This window comes from Uranotaenia lowii, chromosome 2, assembly GCF_029784155.1.
Source record: "Uranotaenia lowii strain MFRU-FL chromosome 2, ASM2978415v1, whole genome shotgun sequence".
Lineage (NCBI taxonomy): Eukaryota > Metazoa > Arthropoda > Insecta > Diptera > Culicidae > Uranotaenia > Uranotaenia lowii.
This window is the reverse complement of record NC_073692.1, coordinates 105,749,690-105,773,155: the sequence shown is the minus strand read 5'-3', so window position 1 is coordinate 105,773,155 and position 23,466 is coordinate 105,749,690. Positions and strand designations below refer to the sequence as shown.

Genomic DNA, 23,466 nt, shown 5'->3' with positions numbered 1-23,466 from the left:
TTTTGAAAATACCGAAATTTTTTTTTGTTTCGATTATAGTCGTTTTACCATCTTTATGGCATTCGCGACTTTATCGACGTTACAGTTGGCGGATCGTTATTGAAAAACTTATCCGGTACAACTGTGTTCGATGTTTACTCTTGGGCTCGAACTCGCGGACATCGGCTCAGGAGACAACAGACTAAAATACCGAAATACTAGAATATTTCTGTTTACATTCCGTTAGGTAGCAGATAGAAGTGTTAGAATATTAATTTATTACCAATATATCTTGTATTCATGTTGGTTAATTGTTTGGCTCGAATGGATTCTAGACTATGTTTTTAATTAGGCTTTGTTTCATTTATATTTAACCAAAAATTCTAATTTTAGAAAGAGTTCTAAACGAATGCTAAGTGGATTTACACTTACTCTGCCGGCCATAAGTTTGAGATCACCCCTCGAAAGCAAAAAAATGTTGTTTGGTCATATCTCAGCCATCTTATGACATTGCATTCCTTCTGATCACATTCGAAATATCCTGAGCAAAACTTTCTTCGCATGTGTATCTGTTAACGTCATATGACTTAAGCTTGGCTTCCAGAAACTGAAATTAAAATTCGATCCCGATTATCTAATGGTAATGTGGACCAAATTTGAAAATTCAAGTAGGGTAACAGACCAATTTTGGACTGCTTTGGGTAGTGGCGATGCTATTTCTTGAAATAAAAAATAATGTGTTACAAATTTTTCCTGCTCTACCTGTTCATTAAAGATCAAGGCTTTTTCTATCGAAATATATCGTCGTTTGTTAAAATGCAGCAAAATTTAAAGCTAAAAAATCGTTTATTCGACAGTTACTTTGGTCGGTATTTTGGACCACCATGTTTTTATTTTGCCCCCCCTTGGGACCTAATATGGACTTTCCTTAACGTTCCTTTGCGGTTTCAAAAAAAAAAAAAGAAAAATTAGCCGGTTAGGGTCATATAGACCCTGATTACTACTTTGGCTGTATCTTCAAAACTACTGAATAGATTTGTTAAATAAAACCATTTTGGAATCATCTATCTATCTATCATTCAGAAAAAAAAATCATTATAGTATTTAAGGCGCCTAAAAATTGAGCCGAAAGACAAAATGGCCAAAAAACATGGCGTTTTTGATCAAAGATCATTACCATCCCGGTTTGAATAATGAAATTTATTTATGTCAGTTAAATTGAGGCTGATTTAAAGATTTATTTAAAGTAATAAAAGTTGTTGGTTTCTTATGTCATATTTTATTTATTTGATGTCTTTGACTATGTTGTCATACAGACCATGAGTATTGATCTTAAATTAGGTTATATAGTTGGCTTAAAATTAGGTTACATCACGAATCAAACATTTAAATTTTGCTTTGGATACATTGAAGTCGAACAAATAAGAAACATCATTAAACACTTGGCAGCATCGTTGGAGTGGATGATTCGGCCGAATACTGTCCTGCTTCTTGGTAGCCAAAAAAGAGTCTGGTAACGAAGTTGTCGAGTTGGAGCGTGTAGGTTAGCTTAGCTTAGCTTGGTTGACTACTCATATCCACCTTAAATCATTGAACTCGAAATGCTTCATTTACAATTTTTTTGAAAATTGATTCTAGAGGAACTTCGTGTTTTTTACATTTGTTTTCAAACTATACATTTCGAATTCCATGATCGCTGGCGTGGCTAAGTAGAACAAGTTCCACATTGCCAATGGTTGCTACTCCGTGATTAATCGAGGCCATCAATTTTGCACAAAGTCCAAAAGAATAGTGCTTGGGATTAGCAGCTGTTCTCAGTGTACAAAACTGATGCTCTCCCTTTTTTATATGATTTAAATGATTAATAACGGCGCCGGCCACGTCCTAGTAGTCAATGAGGAAAATGGAAGGATTGTTAGTAAGATACTCTTTAAGTTCAACTAGCAACCTCTCGCTCCTGCATACTCAAAAAAAATTTTTTTTAAATAGTCAGAATCAGAGAAAAGTTAGTATCACAAACTATGGAAACCGTCTATACGTCTGCGAATCCATATTCAAGTACCCAAGGAAGGGGTTGTGTTAGTTGGAAAAAGGTAGAGATCAGGATCCATTTTGGTAAATGGTGCGATCACGATTTTCCTACACCTTCTATGCCTTCTATGGATCGAGTAGAATATTGAAGGCAAATCAAAACCATCCGAATTTCTTTCTTGATAAACTAGCTCTTTTCCCTAACACTGATCCCTGTTGAAGCAAAGAGTTTTTAGAAAGACTTTAATGGTTGAAGACGGAAAGCAACTTATAATGAAAATGAATTATATGGTAATAATTAGACACAAATTGTTCCAAATTGTTTTTCTATGATTATTGCCTTTTTGAAAACTCTTGGATTCTTTTCTTTTTCCTTTGCCTCACATTTGAAAGTCTAATTTTTTTTCAAATCTTTAAAGAGTTGATGAACTGATTTCAAAGGATTTTCAACCATATTGTGTAGCATGAAACAAAACAATTTCGTAATTGTAATTTAATTCAATTCAATACAAGGATCCAACAAAATAAAACATACAACAAAATTATTGCAATTCACCATCCATACTGAGCGTTTATCTCCATTCCTTCAGTTTCATTTTTTGATAATTTAAAAAAACACACAATTCTTATATTATTTTCAAAGCTAACTTTTAATCATAAGTAATGTTATTACGTTGTTAAAGTATTGAGAGGTACGAACTAAACCATCAATTTCGCAAACACACTTCCATCGAGAAAAAAAATTAAAATTAAGCGCTCAAAAAAGGTAGTCTTAAAGACAATCTATTTAGGAACGCTTTTTGGAAGGAAAATTTTAATTCCTGGATCGAACCAAAAATAGTTGAAACAAACGATACTATTAAAAAAATTGAAACAAAAACAATCTTAAAAGAAAAATTCATGTTAAGACTCGTAAACTCATTTAGAATTTATTTTCAATCATCAAACTGTAAGTTAGTTATGAGTGTCTTTCTGAAAGCCATCATCTAAGTTTTTGATCTGAGCTCCAAATTTTTAAGATTTTTTTTTTGTATTTTTAACTTTGATCAAAACAAAAAAAACATTTCAACATTTCATTGAATTTTAAACTTGATGGTTATCACGCGAACATGATCAAAGCAATAAGTTGGTGGAAACTAAAATTCTAAAACAATTTTCTATTTGCAAGGTTTAAACTTTTTAATTTTGATTAAAACTATTTTGTTGCCTTATTTCCAACATTTTTTATGAAATATCTGTGTTGCAAATGTATTTTATGCTATTTTTGTTTATTTCTTAATATTTTCTACCAACCGCCTAGTGAAATAACTTGTCCATTCTCTGGTAATATTCATGATAACCTCTCTTCACTAATCTTCTTTCGAGAAAATATTTAGGTAGCATATTTTTCGAGCAGCATCTTAGAAAGAAAGTCATGTGCCCAAAACGTAACGCGGAAACGTATGGACTGTCCCACCAACCGATAAATATCAATGTTATAAGATAAAAAAAATACTTAGCTCTAGATAAAATAGTTTTTCCGCAAATCCTCGTGCGTCTGCTAAATGTCGGAAGTCCTGGTGGTATCCATCTAAAGAGCTTTCTCTTCGGCTTCCTCTTAAGATTTTAACACATCCGGATTCAAAACTGATGGATGGAAGGCTGCCCCTTATGTGCACTTTACTTAACAGAATCATTGTATTTTTCAAATTGTATAACAAAACATTACATTAAATAGAAACACAAATTTTGGCAGGAGGAAAATTTTTTCGCTGCCAGCCAAACCAAGGCCTACTTCTCTTTTCCTTCTGAACATACTCAGTTGGAGCGTGTAGGTTCAAAGAGTAAAGCAGTTGCGGACAATCAATAGCATTCGTAATGATATCATAGACAAACATTCGTTGTAGATAAATTCTCCTTTGGCTCAGCGACGTCAATGATAATAGACCACATCTATCGGAGTACGGTGGCAATCGAACGGGATCTCGCCAAGGCAGATGACGCAATGCGAAACGAAGAAATCTTTTCTGGACCCTCTCAATTCTTTCTATGTGAACGGAATGATAAGGTGTCCAAACTGGTGCGGCGTATTCCAAGACACTGCGTACGAGCGAGCAGAACACAGTTTTTAGAGCGTAAGGGTCTTTAAAACTCGAAGTATTTCTGCGAAGGAATCCGAACAAGGCGAAAGCCTTTGCTGTAGTTGTTGCCATATGCTGAGCGAAAGAGAACTTTTGATCGAATGTTACTCCAAGATCTTTTATCACGGTTGTTCTTTCTAGTTTAGTGTCGCGGAACGAGTAGTCGAAGGTAACTGAAGCTCTGGTTCTGAAAAAGCTTATGCATTTACACTTTTCAGCATTCACTTTCATTCCATTTGTTTCACACCAGAGCAATAACCTTTCTAAAGCTTAGTTCTTTTAGAAATGGGACAGTTACGAATGCCTGTATCTCAAAAACCATTCGTTGGAACCAAATACTTTCTATGAAGAAAAAGAAGGTAATGTTATGATCTTTCATGAAAAAATTTGAAAAAAAATATTTACCGTTTTTTGTTAAAGAAATTTCTACTTTATTCTTGGTATCTCCCATTGGCCGACGCACACTTTTTTCAGTCGTGGTATTGATCAGTTTCTCCAACTTATACTTCGTAAAATCTATATTTAAGGTGGCTTCACCCTCCTTCTTCAATTTCTGATACTTTTTGGTCCAATACTTCTCTGGAAACTGGAAACTGGAAGCATTTTAGTGGATTCAGTTGTTTCGAAATGAACAAATTTGATTATTTTTTACCACATTTTTGAACGTTTTTTTTTCGGTATCGGTTTTACAGCTTAAGAGCTTTGGAACTATCAAAAAATGGTTGTTTGAGGTTGGATTTCAATGAGTCATTACTACGCAACACTTTCAGTTTATCGGAGAAAATTGTTTTGGACATTTCAGCGATCTACCCTTAGTTTTTCGTTTATTGAAAATTAAAAATGCTGGTATGAGACTTGACTTCCTTGATGATCCTTAACCGTTGTTGCCGATCATGTGCTTCACTTCAATGCTTGATTTGAACTTTGTGGACATTATTGACAGTGTTTGCATACTTATCCACCACAAAAACTCAGTAATTCTTTGAATAATCAACGGTTTTGTCAGCTATCAATTTGATGATGACGTATTTTCAAGGAAACTGTGCAAAATTATTTTTTTCTTTTTCTCTTGCATCGTACATATCTCAAAAACGCGTAAATTTTAAATTTTGAAAAAAATAGGTCGAATAGTACTTTTTACAGGCAACAAAATGCTGTCAAAATTTTTAATATCCAATAACTAGTTAACGAGCTATTAGCAAATGAAAGTGTCCCATTTCTAAAAGAACTAAGCTTTATATCCTCTTGAAGCGCTGCGCAATCCACAATTGAATCGATTACTCTGTAGAATTGCAGGTCATCAGCATACAGAAGCTTTGATGACTTAAGACAGGTTGTCAAGTCATTTATAAAAAGCACAAAGATAAGCGGGCCTAAATGACTTCCTTGTGAGACTCCAGACGGCATATCGAACACTGAAGAATGTGTTCCAAGGATGTTTATGAATCCTTGGCGATTTATCAGGTACGAGTGCAGCCACCTGGTTGCCCATGTAGGAAAACCATAGCGCTCTAGTTTCATCACTGCAATGCTGTGGGGTACTGTGTCGAAGGCTTTGGCGAAGTCGATATATACTGAATCCACTTGAAGTTTTTTATCGGTTGCGGTGTGTAATTCATTAACATAACACATCAGGTTTGTCACAGTCGATCTTTTCTTAACAAAACCGTGCTGGAATCCGGTAATTATCGGAGTAGCTGCAGAATAAAACCTTTCATATATCAAAACTTCAAGAACTTTGGAAAAACAGCAAAGAATTGATATTGGTCGATAGTTCTCAACACGGTGAGCGTTTCCAGACATATGAATTGGAGATATTGTAGCCATTTTCCAAAAGCTTGGAAAAACACATTCAGAAATCGATCGGTTAAATATCATACTGAGCGGTGTGGCAAGAGAAGCAGCGAGTTTTTTGGAATGAATGGAAATATAAGAAAAAAACATTGATCTTCTTCTTGAAAACCTTCGATTTTTTACTAAAGAATTAGCTTAAATTCATGAAACTGGGCCGATAAATTATTTCATTTATAAAAACATGAAAACCAATGGAAACTGACTAAATTTTTTATTTGTGATATTTTTTCACATTAAGAACCGCGAGAGATTCCAGAAATTAGCTGTTATATTTCAACAGAAAATGGAAAAAATGTGCAGATATCAAAATGTTGAATTATTTGAAGTGTCGTTTTTAATTTCTTATAATATAATTTAAAAATGAATGTTACATTTCAGAGCAGATATGCTCAAGGTTAAAGTCGATATACCTCAGATTTGGTCCTCAATATGTTGAAATTTTAAGATTCAATACTAGAATTGGTCACCCTATCAGTCTCTTCATCATTAATTCATCACTATTGGAAGGAATTGAATGTAATTGAACAGAACGGCAATTTTTTCCAGCGCAATTCCATGATCCTCATAAAAATATAGTTATAAAATCAATGAAATTTTTTTTATTAACTTTCAAATAACCAGCTGGTCTCCAAAACCAAGCACTTTTAATATTTCAATATGAGCTTTCAATCTATCTGAATTTATATCAACCAAGAATTTTTCAATACGACTTCAACAAAATGAGTTATCTTTGGCAAAACACCCATTTTTTAAAGACTTTTGTCAACAAATGGTTCATGCTTATATATATATATATATATTTTTTTTTTATTCAATATAAGTTTATTAGGCCTATTACTTAATACAAAGTTTATCTGGCCGATGGTCAATTTTATTACATCTATTTCTTAAAACTAAGGTTGGGTTTTTTGGGTTTAGGGAATGGGAAAGGGTTGGGTTTAATTGGAAGCTTCTTATCATGCGAGACAGTGGCTGAGTTACACTGACTCGCATAAGTGAAGATGGGGGTTTCTTTATTTTTGCTCTGATCACAATTCACTTCCATCTCTGGATCGGAGGAAGAGCAGCTGGGTTGGGGATCATTCTTTTTTTTAGGTGGAGAGTCCGATTGCACGTTCGCACTGGGTTGTTCGTTTGGTGGTGATACATTCGGTTTTTGGTGACTTCGTTTGATATTCAGGTTGAGTTGATGTTGCTGTTGTTGAGCTTTATTCGGATCGGTGCTGGAAGACTTCGGTTTTGGTTGGTTATCCATTATAGGACGTGATTGCAATTTTGCTACGCTTGCGTAACTGATGTTGTTATTGCTGGTGGTGATCGATGATATTTTTTTTCGGGCTTCGGTCAGTGGTATATTTTGATCGGTGGCGAGTTTAAGCGAGGCGACTTCGGTTTTCCAGATCGAACAGCTTCGGTCAACTGGACTGTGGCTTTCTTTGCAGTTGGAGCAAAATGGATCGTTTTTACATGTTGCGCTTTCGTGTTGACCGGAACATTTGATACACGAGATTTGGTTTGTGCATTTGGCCTTGGGATGACCATATTGGAGGCATTTTCGGCAAAACATTGGTAACGGATAGTACACTCGGGTTCTTAACCGCAGTAAACCGAAATCAATATATTCGGGCACGACGGTACTGTTCACAGTTAGAATAAACGTCGATGTTCCAACGATTCCATTTGGTGATTTTTTTGTTATTCTATGAACATTTGTTATATTCTGTGGCACAAGTTCTGCGAGGATCTCTTCATTTTTCATTTCTCCGACTTCATTACACTGCACTACGAATTTTCGTGTGTTTAAATTTGGATGAAGACCAACTTCGACGGGAGTTCCATCTATTAAATTGGTAATTTTTTCGAGTTTTTTCACTTGTTCTTCAGATCGCACTTTCAACACGTACCATTGTTTTTTGCTATCATAATAGCCACTCTCAACTTTACCGGCATATTTTTCCACTGATTTTCCGATTGTAAAAGGGTTCTTAGGAAGACTACTGCCATTTGTTCCTCGAAGGAACATGTAATATAAACGACCGAACAGTTTATTTCGGTCCATCCAAACAGGGATTAACCTATCTGGATGATCACCGGGAGATGGGCTCATGGCCACGCACTTGTTCTTTTCACCGCACCAATACTAAACAATAGCCTTTTATCACGAGGTGAGCAAAACTCGACCGAACTCGATCAAGGCTGAGGAGGAACTGCTTATATTTTAGTTAGCTTTTTAATGTTTATAGTAGTCGAGTATTGTTAATTCTTTCATTAACCATTTTTTTCAACCTTTCATCAGCATCTTTCTCAGGGCTAGAAGCGACCATGCGGTAAAAAAGAAGGGTGACATAGTTACTTTTTAGTGAAATTAGGGTAAAATTAGTGACCAAATCAAGACGAAAACTTACTAAAAAATGACTAAAAAAACTAAAAAACAACTAAAATAAAATCAATTTTTTTTTCAATGTCACTAAAACAGTTGAAAAAAGTTACAAATCTTAATAAATTTACAGATACCAAAAATTTTATACAAAATTGTTATATGTGAGAAATCTACAAATGCAAATAAAAAACCAGCACATGGTCAACGAACACTTTAAAAAATTTACTTGAAATTGAGTTAAGGTTTACAGTTACAGAACATTTCATGAAAGAGTAATTTTTTAGGTAATTTTAAACGACTGATTCGGATTTGAACCCGTTTTAATTTTTTTTTTCAATCGCAAAGGTCGTAATTGAATAATAACTGTTGGACACTTTTTTCGTAGCTTATTTGTAAATATACTATATTTACAAGAAAGCTACAAAACTGTGTCCAGACAAAATCCAATTGTTTTTTAATCAATTACGAAATCTGCGATAAAAAATACCATAAACCATACCATAAAACCAGTTGCATACATTCATAAATGATTTAACACGACATTTTTTTAAAAAATTAACAGATCCAAGAAACACCTCAGAAAATTCTTGGAATATTCTAGAAAATATATCAGTAAACCTCTAAAGAGGTACAGAAATTACTGATGTTATCGAAAATTTGAATAGGTTTTGAAATCTTATGTATATCTACAAATCTTTCGAATGATTTGCAAATGTCTAGAAATAAGGGAACTTAGAAATGAAATATCTGATATTTTCGATTCAATTGAGTCGCTTTTCACAAGCTTACCTTCCATTCAATACAACCAAGAGCATTAATAGAATGGAATGTTTCTGCCATGTGATTAAGTGCGCTGTACAGATTTTGGGTTGTTTTTTTTTTTAAATTAAGAATTATATTTTAACAAATTCTAGCTTTAAAAGTAATAACACTTCAAATCTTGTGGTTAAACATGCTGTAAGAGTGTCTCTTTGAGAAATATTTTATGTAATAAATTATAAATCATACTTTTGTTTTTCTTGACACGAATGCCAAAACGTTGGTAAAGTGTCACAAATAAACAAAAAAAAACGTATTTTTTAGGCGAAAAACTACTTTTTTTTAATGGAAATTTTCATCCAAACAATGTTCAATTGTAAGCAATATATCAAAGCAAAACAAAACAATCTCCCAATTTAGGTCGTGTGAATTTTAATAAGGAAAGGAAAGAAAAGGAACTCGTCAAATAAATAATAAAGGAATAAACTAATGATAAAATGATGAATACATACCGCTTGCCTTGAAAAAATAAAATGCTTTTAATATTGAGTAGAAAAATTAAAAAAAAATAGACTCAGTTGTAAGGAAATTATTAGAAAAAAAGTGACTTTAGTGACAAAATTTCAAAAAAAGTAACTTGTGAGTGACCAGCCTGAAAAAAGTGACAAAGTTACTAAAAAGTGACTAACTTGTAGTCCGGTTTTCTACACGTGTTTGTTGGATATTTAGTACTACATACAACCATATGTTAATAGTTTGTTTCAAATGTTTTGGAAATTCCGAAAGCACTTGTTGTGCAGCGTAAAGTTGGCTTAGCTTCTTGATCAAATATTAAAACGCAACCCAACTCATTTTCAGGTTACTCAATAACAAGTAACTAGTAGTAGTAGTTAGTAGTAATAACAAGTTAAGAAAGTCTTTCATTCATTCTAAATTTTGTGCAAATTTTCAAAATTATAAATTTGTATGTCACATTAGACTGAGTCGATTTGGGGTCATTTTCGAATTTCTCAAACCCTGGGGTCTTAAAAGCTTCGTTTTGGTCTCAAACTCATCCATGATTTTTTGCAGAATTTTCAAGAAACGTTTACATGAGTAAATTTGAACTTTTAGGTTTGTATGGGAAAATTGAATATTTTGTACTGAAAAATCAACATCATTTTTGTTTCTTCTTCTGTGGAACCAATCATGCTAATGGTTTTTGTGCCAATTTATAAATTTCTTACAGGAAATTTTCCGCTGAATAACTTTGTTGAATATCATAACTTCGTATCTTTTTTTTTTTTTTTTTTTTTTTTTTTTTTTTTTTTATGGCGTTTAAATAGCTCGGGGAGCTGACGCTGGAAATGAAAATTAGAATAGTTTGGAGAAGAAAATTTAAAGTTTAGAGAAGGCAGCGTAGAATAGTAAGCGATCTTGAGACGTTGGTTAAACCATCAAGCACTTCATTATATCCATGGAATATGGATAAAATGCAGTTCAAGATAATAAACCAACCCCTCCCGATACCAGTTGGAGGAAGGACAAGGGTGGGTTCGAGACTGGCCTCTACATACTCCCCAAGCATCTACATACTACGGTTTATAAGCGCATTGAAAATATTAAAATAATAAGGAAGGATCTCACCAAGTTACAGGACACCGTCTTCAGCATTTGATTTATGGTTAGATCCTTGGGCTGGCAACCATGTCATGCGAAAGCCAACGTCTGGGTCCCATGATGTTAGGGGATGGCTTGAAGGTTCGCTCAACGTCATCATTGGACCAAATGATTTCTCGGTAGTACATGCCACGATACATGAAAAGAAAACAGAAAAAAAAGAAAAGAGAAAAAAAAGAGAAAAAAAAAGAGTTTTAGTTCATATCATCTATCAATATCTAAGAAGAAGCCTAGCTTAAACTCATAATAAACCGAGATCAAATTAATAGTAGAAGTAAGCTACATTGTTCCTGTCATATCATAGAACCATACTATTTTACCAAAATATGGATGTGAGAGCCTGTTTGCTTTTTGAAGCAAGCCTATTTCAAACTAATAAAAATTCTAGCTCAAATTAATAGTTGAAGTAAGCTACCTTATTCCTATCACAACATCATCACAAACATGCGAATTCACCAAAATATGGATTTAAGAGCCTATCTTACCGTTTGAGCATTGCCCTACACTACCTGCCTCACATAGTTGAATGCCTACTTTTGAATGAGATTTAAAAATTGCCAAGACTGTTTGCTTTAAACTATAATACTATCAAAACAACTCAGGTGACAGATCCGTTTCACAAACCTTAAACCACAAAATATCATTTCCATCCAATTAGCCCCCAGTGATTGAAAAAAGCTAGATTTAAGAATAAGCCATCGTAATTCATAAACCGCAAATACACATCCACTGGAGCATTGGGGAGGAATATGGTATTTGAATATATTAACCTACTCCTTTCTAACTTTCCAACTATTTGAATATATCTGAAGAGAAAAAAAAAAACTCCACCTCCGAATGATCTGAAAAATAGAAAAGAACATTAAGAAAAATAGAAAAGAACATTAAAATGACAATAAAAGGTCAAACAATCATTTCTGATCGGACCAGATTGACCATGTGATTGAGCTTTAGTTAAAAGCCGTGGGACCGACATCTAGGGGTTCCGTTTCACTTATGGTCGGAAGTGATCCGTTGATGCCTATAGCAACACTGAACTGTGATACTCTCACTATTCTATATTTAATGTTGCTATACGTCAAGGTATACCCATTTATATCAAAGTGATATAAATGAGCACTCAATCACGCCCACGGATCATAACTTCGTATCTTTTTATACAAAAAAGTTATTAGCTCTTTAACAGGTGTATGTCTTTTGGCATTGATAAACTAGAAATTCAATTGACACCACTGCTGGGTGTCTAGCAAAGTATTGCAAGACCACTTTTCATGCCATACTTCGTGGGGCACAAGCAGTGGTGTCAATTGAATTCATGGTTTATCAATCCAAAAAGACATACACCTGTTGAACAGCTAATAACTTTTTTGTCTAAAAAGATACGAAGTTATGATATTGTACAAAGTTGTTCAGTGGAAAATTTCCTGAAAGAAATTTATAAATTGGCACAAAAACCATTAGCATGATCGGTTCCACAGAAGAAACAAAAATGATGTTGATTTTTCAGTACAAAATATTCTTTTTTCCCATACAAACCTAAAAGTTAAAATTTACTCATGTAAACGTTACTTGAAAATTCTGCAAAAAATCATGGATGAGTTTCGGACCAAAACGAAGGTTTTAAGACCCCTGGGTTTGAGTAATTCAAAAATGACTCCAAATCGACTCAGTCTAATGTCACATTCGACTTTTTATTTTTTGCATTACTTCATGAAAATATGAAAACAAAGCAATGCAATGCGATTTTTTATATCAAAACTGTAACAAGTTTTCGATTTGTTGATGTTTCACATGTTTTCCCACTGAACTTAATAGAAATAGCGTCATAGAATTTTAGGTTCAAATCACAGAATTCGAGATTTTTTTTCTTGTCAAAATCACAGAATTTTTTTCGGCAACTTTGATGCAGGGGCTGAAAAACTACATTATCACTTCTTTTCGGTTGTAGTTTTTAACATTTCAACAATTTTTTCCTTAATTTTGAAACACATAAAGATTGTCTCATAACTATAATTTTAAATAATTTTTGTTAAAATTGTTCCACAAATACTAGGATATTTCAATTTATACACAAATTACATACCCCGACTTAAGACGGGTTTTATATTTCGTCCCTTTAACATAAATTAGGATCATATTTTATTCAAAAAAATCAAGCCTAAATGGTTATTACTTTTAGACTGTAATGTCAATAGTTTTTTATGAATCTACAAAAGTAATAATTTTCAAAAAAAAAATTGGTCCATTTCCATTCTCAAAGTTGATGGGAAGTATTAGATATACATGAGAAATCGAAGAAAGAAAGAACATAAGTTGTTAATATCATAAATTTCTCGAAAAAGATACAACGGCACACCAACAGGACTTGAACCCGAAATTTTCGAGAAATTTATGATATTTACAGCTAATGCTCTTTCTTTATTTGATATCTCATGTTTCTCTAATATTTCATATCAACTTAAAAAATGTGTTCATTTTTAGGTGCGAAGACGTACAAAGACGAATTCAAAACATTACATTTGAGTCCATTCCCAGATTTCTCATGTTTTTTAGTTTCTCTAAGCTGTAGCTTTTTCGAACTGCTTATCAAACGAAACAGCTGCTGTTGATATGGATTGTAAGATTTACATGTTTTTACACATTCTGTGTTAAAAGTAAGTTAAAATAATGATTGGTTTTGGATTTATGCCGATTATAGTAAAGTAAGGGTTGATTAAATACAAAAATACCATAAGTAAATTTTTTTCATAAATCAATGAAATAGTTTGGACAATTCTATTCATATCGTCGTACCACTTCTTATTGCGTTAATGAACATTAAACGGCAAGTTAAATACCCTGGTTTGGGCGAGTGCTCCAAAATAAACCCCTAAGGAATTAAAAGTGGGACCTCGTTTTTGACAAGGGTCAAATTGCTATTAAAACAAGTTTTTTTGGGTTCTTTAAGCTAGCAAATTGGTTTTTAAGTATTTTATCTTAGTTGTGACTATGTTTGTAGTTGTTAAATTCATCACAGAAAACCTCTTAAAAGTTGACTTCAATAACAGCACGTCCTCCAGAAATGGGCTTGATTCGGCCCAACTGTGAAAAATCTAAATCTTATTTTCAATTTTGTATCCCTTATCAGCTTTTTTTTAATTATATTTGTTCAAAATTTTCATGATTAACTGGATAGATAAGTGAAATATTGGAATCAAAATTTCTAGGTGGTCCAAAAGATGCACCCGGTCTAAAATAAGTCCGTTACCCTAGCACTCGAATCCTTATTTCTTATCAAAACACAATTGTTGATTTTATAGTTGAAATGATTTTTTTTAAATATGTTTGATCAATTTATAATAATTTTGACCGAATAATTCATAGCTCATAGTTCGAGGAAACCGAATTTATGCATTTCAGAACAGTGGTTCAAAATAACTGGCATAAAAAAAGATTTGTTTGTAACACCGCACTAAAATATCCGTTTTTCAAAACTAACTTTGGATGCATAAAGGCCTGATGTTCCTACCGATAAAAAACTCTATACACTTTTTGACACTGTTTTCATAATTCAATTCTAACAAAAAACTACTATCTTTTTCTTCAGGATTAAAAACTTGATTCTGAATGCTGTTTTGCACTATTGAAAAAAATTTTACATGTAACTTTTTCCCGCTTTTGCGGGACGGGTGGCAACCCTGAATTAACAGCTTATGTTCTTTCTTTCTTCGATATCTCATGTATCTCTAATGTAATCAATCCTATTTTCATAAATGTACCGACTCGTACTGAAAGAATCTACGTTTGACAACTTGTTCCATAAATAACAAATAACAATTATGCAATTCAGTGCTGAAAAATGAAAATTTCGACACTGAAAACAGTGTCGAAAAATGCTAGGTTTCGATACTGTTTTTCGTTTTCAAAGTTGCAGAAATGCGCTTCTTGTAGGTTGGATAAAGAATTTTAAAGGCAATTTACCGAATTCGCATAAAGTTGAGTATGCAACTTGCTGCAAAACTCGATTTTCAGACACTTGATATTATTTTCGACTTGTGGTGAAAAAATCCACTTTTTGCATAAATAACTATCATGAAAAAATAAAAATGTTCAGTACAATCCTCGTAATTTTTTTATAACAACAATGTCAACATTCCAAAACTTATTTAATCGGGTAATTAATCGATTTTTCGGCGAATTTTGGAATAATTGCAACGTTTCGAGCTTCTATGGCATTCGCTGTTTGTTTTCGGTCAGTCGATAAATTAATTCACAACCTATGGCGACGATAGACAAAAGTTCATTTTAGAAATCTGACCGACCATCAATTTGGCGGATGAGGTAACTTGTTTTTTCGAAGAACTTTGAACTAAGTGCGATAAAACGTGCATTGCACCAAAGATGACATGATAGCCCGTGCTGTGTTTTACGAAAAATGCCACTATCCAGATTTGATTAAAAGCACCTTACTTTGTCTGAAAAGTGGCGCTTTCTGCAAAATTATATCACTTGCGAGGATTTTCTAGTACAAACTGAGCGCTCGAACTCTACCATTTATGAATGAGTAATCGAACTAGTATCGACTTTCAACTCGTGAAAAAAGGTTGGTAACATTTCTGAAAAAACATCCTTCGAGCCGGATTTGAACCAGCGACCTATGGATTACTGATATCTATTGTTCTCATACGCTCTACAGTCCACCGCTCTACCAACTGAGCTATCGAAGGTTGGTTATTAATAGGATTCCTAAAATTAACGCGGTCCGGAATTCTCGAAGTATCCAGAAGTTACCAACGTATTACCAGTCAATAGTTGCTTAGTGAGACGATCTGATAAGCCAACTTGTAAGCAGAGGCACTTACTTCGGATGACCTGTTAACTAAAACTACAAATAAAAGTTTTCATTTGAACGACATATTTTGAGGTTTTATATAAATTTCAAATAATGGTTCAGAATAACATGATGTTGAAGTTTGATGCAAAAAGGCAAAAATTACCTTGTTTAAAAACTGAGAAAAAACGAAAAAAAAACACAAATTATGTTAAGTAAAGGTAACATTTCTAGTGCCAGAACCAGGGTGGCCAGCGAGTTTCCATTTTCAAATTCCCGGTTTTTCGATCGAGATTTTATGATTTTCCCTGTTTTTAAATACATGAATGTGATAATCAGGGTTTTTTTAAAACCAAAATAAGCTTTTTTTTCAATTTTGAAGTAAGAATTTTCTGATAACGATGATTATTTTTTTTGGATTATTTTCAGAAAAAAGGATGAAAAAAATAATTGGGGCCCTTAGAATCAGAGGGATGACAAATTTTATGTTAAGTATAAATACCAATCGATTCTTCATATCTCGATCTACTTATTTATTCAACACTTTTTGAATTAATTAAAACGATGATGTTCCAATTAAAAATTACTTCATCGCAGCTCTGGTTTCTGAATTATAAAATTTGAAATATAATCATCAACGATGAATCTTGGGTGACATACGGATGTATAAAATCAAATTAAACAATTTTAAGTTTGATTCATGATTCAAATTTTAACTAATTAGTACTGATTGATATTGTAATTTAATTTTTTCTCTGCAATTTTGAGAACAGAATCCGCTAAATTCTATTCCTCCTATTATTCTAAAATTTTGATTTTTTTCTCGTCTTAAATACTGAGTGAGCTTGAGGCTGATTTCTAAGAGCTTGACTCTGGAAACTCTGAGTCTGAATTTGCCATCCAACCAGAAAATTTGAATATCGTAATTCAAACTTCAAATTTGAAGTTCTAACATAAATTTTGAAAACTATTCTAAGGATTGTATCTGCTTTTCAAATTCACTTTTTTATTATGATAATATCCTATTGTGATTAACAACTCATAAATTTTACGATCTGTATTTTTTAAATTTTAATCAATAAAGAATGCGATTACCAATAAAAGCGCAAAATGTTAAAAAAAATCACACAAACATTTTGTATCTCGTTCTACTTTTTGGGTATTTTATCAAAGAACCATGTAGCATGGTGGCCACTCATTTCGAACTTTTCTGTTTTCTCGCATTTTTCCGCGCATAATCTAATGAATATATCTTATAAAAATTGAATTTATTTGTGAAAAACAAATTTTTCGAACATAAGAGAGATAAGTTTTTCGCGCTTTTGAGGCTTTTCAAAAATTTGTAAATGTCAAAAATAAGTAAATTAACAAAAAAAAACTCAATTATTTTGGAACTCGAACACTTCAGAGCACTAAAAGGTATGTGCTGACCTGAAAAATCTCAATTTTTCATGAAATGATCGACTTTTTTCTACATTTTCTTCAAGGAATTTGGATCCCAATTTTATATCGCTTTTGAGAAAAAAATGATAATATGATTTAACTTTAGAATTCAATTGGTTTATATAAGGGAAAAATTATCCATAAAGATTTTTCCCGGTTTTAATTTGAAATTCCCGGTTTTCCCGGTCCCGTTTTCAATTTCCGGTTTTTTCCCGGTTTTCGCGGTTCGCTGGCCACCCTGCAGAACATACCTTCGATAGCTCAGTTGGTAGAGCGGTGGACTGTAGAGCATATGAAAACAAAAGATATCAGTAATCCATAGGTCGCTGGTTCAAATCCGGCTCGAAGGATTTTTTGGTCCAAATGCCATTGCCAAGAGTTATTGATTTTAAAAACGCAAATTGTAGGTGGCAAGATAAAAATTTGGACTGAAGTCGTCTTTTTAATGGAAGTTTGATAAAAAAAAATGGCAAAAAGTTTATCCTTCGAGCCGGATTTGAACCAGCGACCTATGGATTTCTGAAATCTGTTTTTTTCGATTTAATACATTCTACAGTCCACCGCTCTACCAACTGAGCTATCGAAGGGTGGATATTTCTGGCATTCAAGAAGTGATTGACGATTGATATAAATAATTGTAGCGATGAATGTTGGATTAACAGATTTTTAACGAATAACCAGACACAAGAAATAAATTTTGATGATTTATTTTACCTTTATTTGAAAGAAGACAATGGAACAAATTTTATAAACGATATTATTGTTTGAAGCATACCTCAAATGTCATAAATTTAATAATAAAACTCTATTCTACAAAATTGAACACAACACTTTCGATAACTCAAAGGTACTAAATTTTAAATTTACTTAAATCGATTCAGGGAATTTTGAACTTTCTTCGCGGTCCTTAATGTGATTAGGTATAAACTACATTCATGGATATATACATAGTTTTGATAAAATTTAATTTTGAAATAATCACATCCTTCGATAGCTCAGTTGGTAGAGCGGTGGACTGTAGAGTAAAACACAAACCAAAAAAGATTTCAGTAATCCATAGGTCGCTGGTTCAAATCCGGCTCGAAGGAGATATTTTATGAAACAAATACCTAGAAAAATATTTAACGGGTGGAAAACGGCATTTTTTTTTATTGAAATGTTCGAGAAAAAGTAGGTGTCAAGAAAGAGAATTTTTTTTTTAAATAATCAAAAACCAATCACAGGTTCTTAAACTAGTCTTTATGTTTTTTTTTACGAAAAAACTTAACTCCTTCGAGCCGGATTTGAACCAGCGACCTATGGATTACTGAAATCTATTTTCGATTGTGTTTCACTCTACAGTCCACCGCTCTACCAACTGAGCTATCGAAGGTTGCACTTTTCTGCAAATGCATCGCGTTCAAATATAAACAATTTGTCCAGCGCATGGAGTCCGAATCGAAACTTTAGTGTTATCTCTGAGCCGTGGCATTTTTACTAGGCCCCTCCAAAAAATCGTCATGTTTTGATTTACCTTTCGCTTTCGCGTAGAAAGACCTGAAAACCGATCGCGAGCCGCCGACGAGTGCTATCGGTGCAGTAAAAATAAACATTGCAACCAGCTGATCGCTGCTGCTGCTGATCGGTCTATTTTTACCGCACTTCGAAAGACGCTGACCTTCGGCTGGAACTACCTGGTGGTCGCGGTGCTTTTTTCGGGCCGAATTATTTTTGTAGAAAGAATCGTAGTATTTTTACCTCTGGTGAGAGATTGAATAACAAGCTTTCAATAGCTCAGGTGATATTAAACCGGTTTGAAAAGGTATTTACGAGCTATGAATCAATCATCTACAGGAATCTACTTAAAAATCGAGCGCATTTTTAAAAGGCATTGAACTCTTTCTTTAAATTTTGTTTTAAACTCTTTCCTGTATATTTTATAAATTTCGTAGTTTACGATTGAAAATTTCCAATTTTGGAATCTCCATTGAAAAGAATTCAGATTTCGGATTCAAATTCTCAGATTCAGTTTTAAAATTTAGTTTCATGAAATATAGAGATTTCTAGTTTCGGATTTCAAATTTGAGATTCGAAATTCAGATTTTATATCAAGATTTTAGATTGAAAATTACAGATTTCAGATTCCGATTCACATTCAAGATTTTACATTCAAATAGGGGAGATGAGGGCATAACGAGCACCCAGGGCATAATGAGCACTACTTTTTTCTACGAAAGTACGTATTTTCTTAAATAAATTTTCATGAGGATTTGTTTCGTACTTCCTATAGTATTAATTTTTCACAAAAAAAGGAATCTCCTTATCATCTTTACAGAGATATTTAAAAAAAACTGGCTTGGTTCTCAAGTTACGAAAATATTATAATTTTTGAACACCACGAAATAAGCTCTTATGATCTTAAAATAACCTTGATCTATAATGTACGCACTGCAAAATGATGTACACATTGTTTCTCAATTTTTACCATCATAAAATTTTTTATTTTTCACTTTTATCAATTTTAAAACACGTTTTACTTAAATTTGTTGACTAGGGGCATATAGAGCACTATATTATCGAGGCATAATGAGCATTTTCTGCCGTAGAATCTAGCAGCGAATTAAAATTGATTTATAGCGTCACACCTTGACTAGTTTTCATCCGACGATTTAGCCTATTGGTAAGGTGTCGGAGAGGTAATCAAAAGACTAGCGTTAGATTTCTGTTCGAGGTGATTTTTTCCATTTACAATTCATGATCGATTTTTTTATTGTTACATTATACGGCTAGTAGCATCATCCTCCGAACAAAGCACATAATGTATGAGCGTGCGTGAATTGTTTGTATTCTACAAACAGACCTAGATTATTTTGTTATTGCTTTGTTTGATGAATCTACGACTCACCTGACTTCATCGAATTGAATTCGCTGCTAGATTCCCCGGCAAAAACGCATATCTTGCTCTGATTAATGGTGCTCATACTGCCTCAGGGGGGGTTCTCATTATGCCTCCACAGTGGCTGGTTTTCAGCTTTTGGCAAAATTTTTTAAAATGCATTTTTTAACGTTTTCATCTAGTTTTTCACGTTTCAGCCCGTTAGGGAATAGGCTTTTCAAGTGTCTGAACACGAAACAATAATGTAACCTCCATATTATAGCTATTTTCTATGGTTAAATAACCGTTTTCCTTAAGGTGGCCATTATGCCCCCATCTCCCCTACAAATATTAGATGCAGTTTACAGATTCAAACGTTGAATTCAGATTTTAGATCAACATATTAAGAACAGCGATGAGATCGATGCCGGAAACACCAACTTTCTTAGAATATAATATATCTCAGAAATCACTGGACCAAATCCTACAAATTTAGTATCTTTTAGCTACTGAAATGGTCGTGTTTTATTTTTATTTCTAAATATGTCTTTATTAGTTTTTAATCATTACATTTAAGTTATATTATTACAGTTAATGAAGTGTTCAGATCAATTATGATCAGTTCAACTCTTTGATTCAGTAAATTCTAAACATTGTTTATTTGTCTTAAATTTGCTATAGCAATAAAGTGTAACAATTACAATTACAATACTGTACACACAAAAATAAATTGCAACGTGACTTACCTTTTATTCAATTTTTCTCACATTAGCACGAAATTATTCCGGAACTTCAAAACGTGTGCGCCACTGCATGCAATCTTTAAAATAAGTTTTCAAGTTTTTGACCTTCACACAAATTTTCACACATCACTGGAACTATCTTCGTCATTAAAAATATGGCTACAACTTCCGTTATGGATGCCGTCTGAAAAAGTATTTTGTTACAAAAGGGGACCCACCAACATGTAACCTTACCAAACTGTGATGGCAATTAGTCCAGAAACAAAATTGATTGAATCGAATATTTTATTCACGCAATTTTACGACGGAAACACTTGAGAAAAGTATTACGAAAAAAATTATCAACAACCGTTTGTTTACGTTCTGGCCGCGAAAGAGGGCGCGCAATATTCGAAAAGTCGAGAAAAGGCAGAACGCCGAAACACACGAACACTACCATGCGCAATGAGTACCGCGAAAGACGAACGGAAGGGAGAATCCTCCGTCAACACACCATTCGAAATCAACGAAATAGCGAAATTCTGAGGGCCGATGCACCGTAATTTTGGTCAGCCATTATGATTATCCAAGTATTTTCGACCGAAATTAGGCCCAAAAAACGGATTTATCGATCAGATAAAATGCTCAAAAATCTCCACATTAGCTGCCGTCTCACCGCACGCCAAGATAGTAAACGAAATTCAGGGAACGCACCACAAAATTAACTCGCGAAAACACCGGACTCGATTTCCGCAGCACGACCGATTCAATCTCGCCTACTTGCGTTTTTTGAATTTCTGCGAATGGAAGGCAAACCAGAAACAAGACGGAAAAAGGGAACTTGCCTGACTGCACGGTTAAATCGATGTCTTTGAACTACGGTTAAGAAAGGTTCAGAGAAAGGAATGTGATTCTGGTCAGAAATGGTTAAAATATGGTTAACAAATATTTTTGATTTATCATAAGCTATGATAATGACGAATTGGGCAAAATTGTTTAATTTTTTTTCTTATATTTTATTTAATTTAGCCATAATTCTAACGGCGTGTTCGTAAACTGATTTGTTGGGTGATGCATCGATTTGTTTGGTAGATGTCAAATCACCTTTCAAAATGCTTTTGCATACAGTTTGTTTAATTTACGAACGACAACATCGATAGAAAAAAATCACTTCGATAGAACAAATCAATTTACGAACACGCCGTAAGTAGCACATCAATCAAGATTGATTTATAGAAATTCTATTGAATCATGAAAAACCGTTTCAAATGAAGATGTTACAAAAAAAAGTTGATGAGCTGGCTATATCTTTATATAACAAAGGTAAATTTCACCACATTGTTTAGGTGACAGGTGAATAATCTGATTAGAAAATAATTAAAATTTTGTGATTTTATGGCAAGATTTCAATCATATAAAAAGTTAAAAAAGCAGATTGTTCGAAAAACAAGGAATGAACCGAATTGAAATTAATTAAACAGTGGTAACGTGATGTTTCTTGTTCTTGTATATCCATCAGATGAAGCTGTTATTCCAATTTTTAGAATTTATTACTGACTCAATAATATTTTTTGCATCATTAACGAATGATTATAGAATTAAAGTAAACTGTGTATAGAATTAAAGTAAACTGTGTATCTCAAAGCTGAAACATTTCACATCTAGGTTGACTAAATTCGAATTTGAAGTAACGCTTTTGAGCGTGTAAAAAGGATAGCCAATTTCAGGGGTGCATGAAAACTACAATAAAAGGTATTATCATAGACATAAACCTACACGTAGCACCACCATGTTACTCAAAGCGTTAGTTTTGAAATATTTCTCTGCATATTCCAGTTTGAAACCAATCCAATCTAGTAGGATTCCGATATTGAAACTGGATCGTTTGCTCGGTTTGTTCATATGTGCCTATATTTTCCTACAAGGTTAAGAAAATGTGTACAGGAGATTGATCGTTTTTAAATTCAATGAGGATCAATCTCCCGAGGAATTTTTTAAAAAGAAATTATAAAACATAAATCAGCGAACACATAACAACGTGTATGACAAACACCAAACAAAAGTTTGACGACATTGGACGTGGGTTTTTAAACGCCTAGATGTTGGCAATCGTAAAGCGTATAGAAAGGCGAGGTACACGCAAAAGAATCTACGTACAATATGTGAAAAACTACATAATTTTTACGTAGATGTTACAAAATGAATATGTAAACGCGCCCCTTTGGAACTGATGCTATAGGAATCAACCGTTTGTAGCAAATTTACTCATTATTTAGTCTCGAGACAAAACAATCACAAGAATCATCTGATGGAAATCTTGTCACTTATCGATTATTCAGATGCAGTCTTGCGATTTTCATGATGAACATAAAGCATGTTACTTTTAAAAAGCTCAAATAATTTATTTTTCCGTTTGCTTATTCCGTGCTCTACAAATAGCACTAATAGCAAGTCCAAAAATAACAAAACGTTTGTGTAGAAACGTAGAAAGCCCACAATCTAACGCCTGTGCATAGGCAACATTATAGATTGATTATTCTCAGAAATACCAAACAGAGTTAAATTCCGGAATCCGAATATTGAATTCTGACTGCCTAATTTTCTAAACAAAAGATACCGTTTCAAACAGAAAAATTAAGGTGATCAAAATTGATGTTAAATGATAAATCACGATTCACGGGTACTCTGCTAAATTATAAAATTGGTGAAGTACACATTTTCTCTCGTTTACATAAACGTGTTCTCCTAACTTACTCGAAATTGAAAAAAAAAGCGAAAAGCAGCCATCGGAGCCCTGAATTCATGGATTCATTCATCTTTCTCTTCAAAAGGATAATAATACCAATCAAAACCAA

The 23,466-nt window shown here is 33.3% G+C and overlaps 2 protein-coding genes and 5 non-coding genes across 7 annotated transcripts in view; 2 read left to right on the top strand and 5 right to left on the bottom strand.

Annotated features, from left to right (window-relative positions):
* LOC129749113 (tubulin monoglutamylase TTLL4-like) overlaps positions 1 to 21,382 on the bottom strand; it is an 85,678-nt gene extending 64,296 nt beyond the window's left edge. The window contains exon 1 of the mRNA XM_055743991.1: positions 20,636 to 21,382. The gene's annotated coding sequence lies outside the window, so the exon portion shown is untranslated. The remainder of the gene's footprint in view (positions 1 to 20,635) is intronic.
* The window catches only part of LOC129749115 (probable actin-related protein 2/3 complex subunit 2), a 154,368-nt gene that overhangs the window by 126,936 nt on the left and 3,966 nt on the right, over positions 1 to 23,466 (bottom strand). The gene's annotated exons all lie outside the window — the stretch shown is intronic.
* On the bottom strand, positions 15,389 to 15,488 carry Trnay-gua (transfer RNA tyrosine (anticodon GUA)). Its single transcript has 2 exons — positions 15,452 to 15,488; positions 15,389 to 15,424 (listed from the first exon to the last, which is right to left on the bottom strand). It is a non-coding gene; the product is annotated as a tRNA-Tyr (tRNA).
* On the top strand, positions 17,286 to 17,385 carry Trnay-gua (transfer RNA tyrosine (anticodon GUA)). Its single transcript has 2 exons — positions 17,286 to 17,322; positions 17,350 to 17,385. It is a non-coding gene; the product is annotated as a tRNA-Tyr (tRNA).
* On the bottom strand, positions 17,517 to 17,622 carry Trnay-gua (transfer RNA tyrosine (anticodon GUA)). Its single transcript has 2 exons — positions 17,586 to 17,622; positions 17,517 to 17,552 (listed from the first exon to the last, which is right to left on the bottom strand). It is a non-coding gene; the product is annotated as a tRNA-Tyr (tRNA).
* On the top strand, positions 18,020 to 18,123 carry Trnay-gua (transfer RNA tyrosine (anticodon GUA)). The gene is made up of 2 exons: positions 18,020 to 18,056; positions 18,088 to 18,123. It is a non-coding gene; the product is annotated as a tRNA-Tyr (tRNA).
* On the bottom strand, positions 18,304 to 18,407 carry Trnay-gua (transfer RNA tyrosine (anticodon GUA)). Its single transcript has 2 exons — positions 18,371 to 18,407; positions 18,304 to 18,339 (listed from the first exon to the last, which is right to left on the bottom strand). It is a non-coding gene; the product is annotated as a tRNA-Tyr (tRNA).